The 5,976-nt window shown below is 35.2% G+C and overlaps 1 long non-coding RNA gene and 1 pseudogene across 1 annotated transcript; one reads left to right on the forward strand and one right to left on the reverse strand.

Moving 5' to 3' along the window:
- LOC106329794 overlaps window positions 1–504 on the forward strand; it is a 3,022-nt pseudogene extending 2,518 nt beyond the window's left edge.
- Window positions 505–2,988: 2,484 nt separating this feature from the next.
- Window positions 2,989–4,992, reverse strand: LOC106332647. Its single transcript, XR_001268141.1, has 3 exons — window positions 4,624–4,992; window positions 4,030–4,546; window positions 2,989–3,949 (listed from the first exon to the last, which is right to left on the reverse strand). It is a non-coding gene; the product is annotated as an uncharacterized LOC106332647 (long non-coding RNA).
- Between the last annotated feature and the right edge of the window lie 984 nt (window positions 4,993–5,976).

Raw genomic sequence — 5,976 nt, forward strand, 5'->3', positions numbered from 1 at the left:
CTCAAATATATAGTCACCGTCATTCTTGGTCTGGACCTCCAACCACAGTTCAACGAACCGTACTTAAGCCACCTCTCTTCAAGACTTTTTGGGTCGTCGATGGAATCTTATTATCTCAGATCTCCTCCGTAGCGTTTATAGTCCGGTGAGGAAAATATGTCAATACTTTGTAAATTCCGAGTGGGCTACGATCATGGGAGTTTGGCGACGTCCATAGCCTCTTGTGTGTCGCATGAGGTACTCTACGTCTACTTAACCCGGGAGACTCCTACGGGAGAGGTCGCATGGTTCTTTGTGTTACATGTAGTTTGCACGGTGGTTGAAGTGTTGGTTAAAAAGAAGACTTTTGTGGGGCGGCTGAGAGTGAGACCAATTGTGTCACGGTTGCTTATCGTGGGCTTTGTGTGTGTGACCGCTGGCTGGCTGTTTTATCCTCAGCTTATACGGAACAACGATAAGTATAGAACTTGCCGACAAAAAAAAAGTATAGAACTGAACAACTAATATCACTATTCATTCACAACATTCAGTGCAAAAAAAAACTTTGGAAATATTTTTGGCTGAACGTTTGATTGACAAAACGTACTAGAGTAGTACTACCGTTAGTCTGACAAGTACGAGTGCCTTCTATACAGGTTAAGTTCAAATATTTTCTACTTTTCCTTTTTATAGGTATACAAAATATTAAACAATTTTTTTGTTAATCCTACAGATTCAACTTTTTCTATATCTTTTGTAGCATATTTTAAAAACAAGTCGAGCTTTTAGACTGCATCCATTCGGTTTATTCAAATACACAAAACCCTAGTCACAACAACTAAATATAATCAAAATACAGCATCTAAGAGTTTTATTGAGGGTTTCCAGCATAAATTTTTTAAACATGATAAAATATTAAATGTTATAAATTACTATGTTAAATATGTTAAAACTGTAAAGAAATTTATACCAAAATATTTAGTAATATCTCATTTGAGATATTTTAGTGTGAGATTCTTATGAATTTGAAATATCCATTATAATTACTAGGAACAAACCCGCGCATTCGCGCAGGCAGTTAAATTCTTTACTAAAAACTAAATTATTTAATATTCATAGAATATACATATTTAATAATTATATACATATAAATAAATAATTTTTTTTATTTTGATTTAATCACTGAATATATTAGTTTAAAATAACAAATTCAGTAACATAAGAAAAAGATGTATTAAACTTTGTGAGTTTCCTTCTCCTATTTTCTAATGCTGGAGCCATAGTTTGTAGGATAATTATTGATTTTAAATTTGGTTACATCTCTCTCCATTGTGATTAATCCTTGTTAGGTTAGAGTTATACTCACCCGTAACAAATTAACTATAAATTGACTGTTGACTTTATCGAAAAATAGATATACATTTTTATTAGGAATATCGGATTGAGATGATAAGAAGCTCGTGTTCAGTATCAGGAATATTAACTTTTTGTTTAGTCTTTACAGATTTCTTAATCTGACAGTAAATATTTACTTTTTTCTGTAAATGTAAAGATTAGAATTAATTCATCTCTTGCGTCTTTACTATTTCACCGCCAAGGTGTTAATCGGAGTGGAATCATATTCTATAATATGATATCTATCTAGTATGGCCAATTGGACGAAGCAGAGGTCATAAAGTCATCGATTAAAGCAAGCTTAAAAAGGAACTGCTTACGACAGTCAAGACATGATACTTATGAGATCGATGATATCGATGAAGTTTATTTTCAAATCTTTCTTTTTAAAGTTTGGGAGCCCTCGTCCAAACGAGTATTTTACAAAGGATCCTGTTTCAGGTGTTGACGTTGGAATGACAAAAAGGCGTTTTCGTTGCAGCAAAGCCCATGCACAGTGATAAAAAAAATGGATTCAGTTTGTATTCTTCTACCTATAATCGGTATTTTTAGCACACATGCAACTATCCAACGAGAGACCAAAGCAATGCTCGACAAAACAGAATCCCCTCAACTAATAAATGCTAGTCGGTGCCATCTTTGACTTGTTGCGCAGTTTCCTAATGTTCTTCGCCAAGGATTTGATTCAGAGTTCACATCTATCTTTCGATAAATGTAAGACTCTTAATTTAGACTTTGATCATCTCCATAATAGTTTTCATTATCAGTATCAATCACATTACAACAAAAAGTTTGTGGAAAAGGCTATTTCGTTTATTTTTGCTCTCATCCCAGTCTTGAAGATTTAGTGAGATTTCAATTTTATTATCTCAGTAGCATCTGTTGAAACAGTTGGATGAAATCAGATTTTTTGATTAAAAAAAACATGTCCGTCGGATTAAAAGAAGTGATAAACTCCAACGTTAGATGAAACTTTTTTTTCCTATAAAGAATGATGATGTTATAGAAGAACAAAATCAGGTTTGTGTGTTGTGTTTATTCATTTGTAAATGAATCTTCTCATAATGAAATATTATTTCATCTAAAAAGCAATGATTTTTTTAATAATATTTTAAGTAATTTTTAAGAGATTGTGAAAATGTGTAAAGATTTTTATATCATTTTTGGATGTTAATTTTTTTAAATAAGAATCCAACACTATCAAAGGATGTGACTTTTCACTTTAAAAAGTGCTTAGACATTAACAATTGGAAAGAAATGTCCTTTCATGTTAAACATTTCATTAGTTTGTAAGAAAATATTTATATGTATACGGAAGTGTTTTTCCATAAAGATGTATTTTTGATGTTAAAGATTAATTGAATTGTTAAAAAAATTATAATAATGTGTTTTTTATCATAAAATTTTGAAAGTTTAAAATTTTAAATTTTTTGTCTAAAGATTTTTTTTTTTAAACTGCATGATATTAATAGCATAAATTACTAAGCTATTTGTTTTAGTCAGAAAACATTAAACAAAATAATAATCTTAACTAAGAAGTAAAAATAAGTTCGTTAGACATATTACACTGTTTTATACTGCATAAAGATGCAAATAACTAACAAATCCTGTACATCTATTCAAAATTTCAGTCATATCGGTGTACAAATGAACCTTACACGTTCTCTTGAAATTGCTGCAACAGACCAGTTGAACCTCCCAGAGTTGAGCTGCTGCATCTGATGCTTGCGTAGGAAGGAAAGTTCTTCACCACAAGGTCTTAACTCTGATGGCAGTCACGTCAGTTTCTATGGTTTACGTGGCATATCCTATTTTAAAAATCAATACGTGTATATTCTCTTTAACTCAAATATCAACGAAATCCTCCTCTCAACAACCAATCTCAGAACTGTGCTCTTCTTCCTCTTCTCCACCTTTGTTTTCTTCTCGCCTTAGCTCTGATCTCGTTCTGACAACCACACCATCATGCCATGACCACAACAACCTTATATCTCTCACCCCAATGCTTATCTATCACGGTGATAACCTCTTTCGCTGGCTCCGACTCCGACTCCATAATTATACTACACGTGCTCTATCCTTCTTCTCCTCTTGTTTCTCATTTGCTTCTTCTTGAATATTTATTCTATTCCAAAACATTTATCGTCATATAGCTAACATCAGAGGTTTCCTCTTTATGGATGTCCCAATAATATACGCTTAGTTACAACGTTTCAAAGGTACCATTAATCTTGAATGATCAATTACACCACACGATATCCACGTTGTGATATGATGAATCTGGAAATTTCAAACAAAACCATCCAATACTTGTTCTTCCCATCTAAACTTGCGCAGAAGACTCTCTCATCATTTTCACTTCAAACAGAGTGATCAAAGCAATTTGGGGGAAGAAAGGAGCATCTGACCTCAAATGGAAGGAGTGTGTGTCTGTCTGTCAGTGTCTTCAGAAAACCATGAGCAGCTAAAAGTTTCTAACTTGTACTGTAAACCCATTAGTCAACCCTTTTGGATACACAATGTTTCTCCCAACACTTTGATCTACTTAATAGAATTGCAACGTAGATGATTGAATCTGCATACAAAACCCACGATGGATATACACATTAGTATAACAAAGTTACTCATTTCCTACATGCATATTTAACAATGAACCTGAATATACTTTTGACCGTTTAACCCTTGCCGTCTCCGATGAACATTAAGTTTGTTTTTTTCTGACCAACCTTGAGATTTTCTTCTTCGTACCTTCCTGCCTTGACGTCGATGACGAATCGTCGGCTACTTTGCTCCGGCGCTTTCTTGATCGCCTCTTCGATTGTCTTAACCGTGCCATTACCGTCTTTCGACACCGTGATATCCGCTTGAATCGCCGTCGCCGGAGTACCGAGAAGCTCTCTGTCTACTCTCTTTAACCAACTCTGAAACTCCTCTGTTTCTTCTACGCCAAGTAACTTCCTGTTCACGACCGTAACTCCGTTCAAATCTTTGACGCTGCCGGAGAATAACGCTAAACAGTTGCTCACCGCTCCGACCACTCGGTCCTTTCATTCTCCGTTGCCGACACCTTCGAACCCGTCCGTAGAAGTGTCGTGGTTGCTCATCGCTGAGCCGAGCCACGTCATCACATCGGAGCTTTGAAATGAAAAGTTACACGAATGTATTACAGAACCTATTACAATACCGACAAGTTCCATGAATCAACAGTCAAGACAATAGATTCAAATTCTGGAGCTTCGAAATACATACCTTGTTATCCCCACGAAACTCAACCTCCTTCCAACAGCGACACAATTTCTCAGAGTCTCAAACAAAGACATGAAATACCGCTTGTAAACAACTCTGACATCGAAATATATATCGCCAGAGCAAGGTATGTCCACACTGATCCCTTTAACCGGAAACCACAAGAAGAGATCCTGCGTCGATAAACCACCGATGCTTCCCTAACCTATCGTTCCCCGTTACGTTAGATTCGTAATATGTAAACTTCACAAAACCGCTTCAATATATAAACTTCTGAAGAGATACAACTCTTAAACAATAAAGTTGTGTGTGAGAGGATGCAACCCTTGGAAATAATTTCTGCAATTTTTTTTGGGGACGCCTTTGAGGAGATGCGATGGAGGCGTCGATTGCTAATGTGAGTCATGGCGTCATACCCTTCATCTTAAACAAAATTGTATCCGTTGGATTATATTCTCAAAACCATTCTCATCCTTAGATTTTGATTTTTTTTTCCTATAATAAAAAGATGACATCATGGCTTAGGAAAAACATGTTTGCTATTATATATAGATATATATATACAAGCTGAGAATTTCATGTGGATGAAAACTCTCCATTAATTAGAAAAAGTGCTATGGCATCTCAAGAACCTTAATCCCAGATTGTTTGAAGGAAAGTATGAAACCACTGTCCTATGGCTTTTTATTATTATTTTAGTTGAATCATCTTATGAGTTTACTCAAGCACCAAATTATAGTTTTTTTATAGTCGTAGTTTTCACTGATCCCGTTTAAATTGCGTAAGAAGAAGAGATAATCACATCGGAAGCAGCCTCTTCTGCTCTTCATTAAAGTGATTAAGTGAACGTAGAACCAAAGCTGGTTCGCTGTCCGAATCTTCTTCCCATCGATCGTGTAGCAGTACCATCACATGCCTTAATTTTATTGGATTCACAAATCAAAGCTATGGTGTTATATCATATACATATGTTTATACCTATTCTAAGGAGTTTTTGGTTAGAGAATATTTTTTTTTTTTTTTGAAACACACTTATATTAAATACCTTAACCGAAGTTAGGTGCAGCCATAATTGCAAGTTCAACATTCAGACTCTGTTTTGCTAAATTGTCGGCAACTGTATTTCTCTCACGTGAGATCCAGTTGAAAGAAATAACATCAAAAGATGAAGCCAGAGACCTTAAGTCTGCTAAAATACCATATAAACCAGCGAAGGAAGATCCAGATTTGAGAGCTTTAACAAGGATTGCTGAGTCAGACTCACACTTGATCTTCGGCAGTCCCAACTCTTTACACTTCAATATTGCCTCCCGGAGGGCGAGGCCTTCAGCAGCTAGCGGTGATGCCACATTTCGA

This window comes from Brassica oleracea, chromosome C3, assembly GCF_000695525.1.
Source record: "Brassica oleracea var. oleracea cultivar TO1000 chromosome C3, BOL, whole genome shotgun sequence".
Lineage (NCBI taxonomy): Eukaryota > Viridiplantae > Streptophyta > Magnoliopsida > Brassicales > Brassicaceae > Brassica > Brassica oleracea.